General features: G+C 39.8%; 1 protein-coding gene across 1 annotated transcript in view; it reads right to left on the reverse strand.

Moving 5' to 3' along the window:
- The window catches only part of LOC311129961 (protein kinase C theta type-like), an 18,187-nt gene extending 17,143 nt beyond the window's left edge, over window positions 1-1,044 (reverse strand). The window contains exon 1 of the mRNA XM_084162532.1: window positions 950-1,044. The gene's annotated coding sequence lies outside the window, so the exon portion shown is untranslated. The remainder of the gene's footprint in view (window positions 1-949) is intronic.
- Window positions 1,045-3,937: the final 2,893 nt, after the last annotated feature.

The raw sequence follows: 3,937 nt of genomic DNA on the forward strand, positions 1-3,937 counted from the left end.
ACATGGACACATGTGTCTGACATCTGTAGAGGTCCTCAAACATGTGACGGTTAGAGTGTTATGAGACCAAAGGGGAAATAAGAGCAAAGTGGTTGACCTCTGTTTCCACAAAATCCCTTTGAAAGGAATTACAACAAGGTGTTATCTAGAACCTAAAAGGGTTCTGCGGCTGTCCCCATAGGAAAACCATTTGAAGAACCCTTTTTGGTTCTAGGTAGATCCCGTTTGAGTTCCATGTTGAACCCTTTACACAGAGGCTTCTACATGGAACCCAAAAGAGTTCTACCTGGAACCAAAAAAGGTTATGCAATGGGGACAGCCAAAGAACCCTTTTGGAACCCCTTTTTCTAAGAGTATAGCCTCAACCCATGAGGTGTGCATCATAATTACATTGACTGATCACATCAATGGAGTACAAGTAAAAACAGCGAGAGCTTTGTCCATAAGTACCACTACTTAACTAATTCCTGGCTTACATTTCGAAACATAGTAAGTCTTACAGAACTGAATACATGAAATGCAAAAATTATGTCAGCAAATAAGTGTCCATGGTAGGCTACGAATCCTATTACGCCATTCTACTCCACGAATATGCATATTAGGCTACATTGCAGCATATCATTCATATTTCATTCATCTTTCTCTACCATTGACTATAGGCCTACATCTTCTTGAAGTCTCTGGTGTCTTTTCAAAAGAGAAGATTGTATCTTTGACAAGTTGGTGCATGGGTGGGAAGGTTATAAGTGCATACCAATCAGGAATAAAATTTGAAAGTGTCTTTTAATTTGCAGTAGCCTATATTTCAGACTAATGGAATGATCAAAATATCAAAAGAAATCAAAAGAAATAGGCATAGCTAGTAATATACTATTTTCTTCTATTACAGACTGGAAATTTGTCTATATGCAAAATATGAAAAGGTATAATAGAATAAATGCATGCCTACCTTTAAAAGTCAAACTCCAAACTCCAAAACACAACTTCCTTCATTTAAGGCTAATGTCCATGTTGCTGCTTCAGAGTTTTGTAATAACGGTGTGTAACTAGCCTTGTGGAGGCACCAATGATAGCCTTTCAGAATAAGTGCACCTCTATTTTCCCACCAGCAGCGCCACCGCAGACATCAAGCTAACGCCCCTTTACTATAAATGGGATAAATTCATGAAGGATTCAATGCTGCCCTCCTGTGGAGTAAAGGGGTATTATAGGTGTGCAAAGCACAGGTAGGCTGGAATGGATTTCCGCAATGCGTCTGTGGTTGAATATCGCAAATGGACCGAGTCTTTTCAGATTCTGAACGCTCCCCACTCTGGCTTGTCCTATTTACTACCAGTACTTGTAGAAACTATACCACGTCGATCAGTTTATAATTGGATAGGAAAATTGGCCGAAACCAGGGGTAGGCTATCACGCCAGGAAAGGGTCAGCAGTATAGGGTCATTGGAAGATTGACGATAATCCAGCGGCTGTTGAGCTGCTCAATTCCCATTCCAGTTGCAATTCTATTAATTCAACTCATATCGTGCAAGTCAGCTGCATCCATTAGATGGCGATACTTGACTATGGAGTAAATGGTGTCTCTGGTGAATGCACAGTACATAATCCACAATGCCTAATATCTGGACGCAGATACTTAAACCATGTGGGTGTGGAGTGGGAGTTATGTGGGGGTGTAAATACGCGGTTTTAGATATATTTCAATGGGGTCTTTTTCTTTACAAAAACACTTGAAAGTAGGCTATTCTACCACTGATAAAAATGAATGTTTGTTGTCTTCCACCCAGTAGGTGCCTGTTAGTCTGGAATCCCAGCGCTTGTGCAATGTGCATCTAATGCTATGCTGGTCATGCAAACCAAGGCTGCAGCCTCAGCCCAGTCAGTCTCTGAGTCAGGAGATAGGAGAGACAGCTAGGCAGCCAATGCCATGCGTAAACACAGTACTGTACTGGCAGTTTCATATCCATTTCTTCTGCTATTAGTTAGTCATGCTATTGCATTGAAAACCCTTCACAATGTAATTTCCCTTTTAAAAAATCCTATGACGTACTCTTATGGTGTAGTATATGGGAAATGTATATTTCTCTCTCTCTCTCTCTCTCTCTCTCTGTGATATAATAAGAGATAGATTCTTTGGAAAAATAAAAGAGAAGGATTTTTGATTAATTCTGCTCTACACTGGTAGTCAATGCCCCTTACTGTTAGACATGATATTAACAGTACACTCTTAGAAAAAAGGTGCTATCTATAACCTAAAAGGGTTTATCAGCTGTCCCCATAGGATAACCCTTTGAAGAACTATTTTTGGTTCCAGGTGTAAGCCTTTTGGGTTTCTTGGACAACCCTTTCTATAGATAGTTCTACATTGAACGCAAAATGGTTATACCGAGAACCAAAAAGGGTTCTACCTGGAGCCAAAAAGGGTTCTCCTATGGGGACTGCCGAATAACCCTTTTGGAACCCCTTTTTCTAAGAGTGTAGCCCAATGCCATTTTACAACGTCATCATTTCTTTTTAATTTCTCTTTTCTTTTTTCTTTACTATGATGTAACCTCTTGGAAAAAACATATATTCATTATTAAATCCATCCAATAAAATCCAAGAGATTCAGCAATTCAGTAGATTTTGTTCCACTGAAAGAGGAAAGCACATTATTGTTTACATTTGTTATCTCTGTCTTTCTCTCTCCCCCCTCTCTCTCTGTCTTTCTCTCTCCCCCCTCTCTCTCTGTCTTCCTCTGCTTTTCTGAAGTAGCCTATAGCTGGGGGAATTTATTTTGCATTGCCAAAAATCCTGTTTGATTGTGACCCAGGTGTGTTAAACCACTAGGACTCCCTACACCATCTAAGTCTTAGTTTCCAGCTAAATTGATCAGCCAGAGCTACATTACACTTGGATTTTGATGGAGTCTTTTAGCTGACAAGATCTGCATAAAACTCCTCAATCCTTTTCCTGTTTAATGAGCCATTGAATTTCCATGTATTAAGAAATGGTATCTTCATAATCTCCCAGCTAAAGCCTCACACCAAACTGCACTTATTACAGTTTTTCTCAATTGCTAAAACACTAAAACCCATTGGCTGAACAAAGTTCTCAGTTGCCTGGACTCATTTAGCTAATTGTGCAGTCTGTTGTCAATACCTTCAACCATTTCACATGGTAAAACACAATTTGCAGATCTCACTTAGACTTTTAAGCAAAGCTCTAAACACATTCTCATTCTCAAAACACATACTGCACTCTAATGCACATGTCATCCATACTGGTAAACACAAGTGGCAACAATCAAATAGAGAACACATGTCATTGATTGAACACAACCACTCAAAATTGATTTAACCTGTTTCAGATGATGCGACACAACCAATATAAGCCAGTTCAGAGAGCAAACAGGTTGTTGAAGGTGGGAAGGAGAAAGTCTGAGAATGGATAGAAGAAACAATGTGAGAGGACGAGGACGAGTGCGTATGCGAGGTGGGCGACGAGGAGGAAGAGGAGGAGGAGGATGAAGAGGAAGAGGAAGACAAAGAGTGGAAATATCTGATGAAATTCGAGCAACAGTCATAGACCATGTTCTTGTCCATGGACTGACAATGAGGGAAGCAGGACTTAGAGTACAACCCAATTTGAGCCGATTTTCTGTGTCCACCATAGTAAGGGCATTCAGAGAAGAGAACAGGTACAGTATACTACTGTATTTTTGTAATTGCAAATTTACTGTACTACACTATATGCATCTGTTTCAATAGACATTTGTAAAGTTAATCACTGTATGTATTGTACTACATGAATATGTTTTGTAACTGCACAACTACTTTTTGTAGAATTGCAAGGCTGCCACATGCAGGTGGAAGGACAGCTATATTAACTCGGGAGCAAGAGGCCGTTATAGTTGGCATGGTCCTTCAAGATAATGCAATACGAGTGATACAAGACA

Source organism: Coregonus lavaretus, assembly GCF_964263955.1.
Source record: "Coregonus lavaretus genome assembly, chromosome: 5".
NCBI lineage: Eukaryota > Metazoa > Chordata > Actinopteri > Salmoniformes > Salmonidae > Coregonus > Coregonus lavaretus.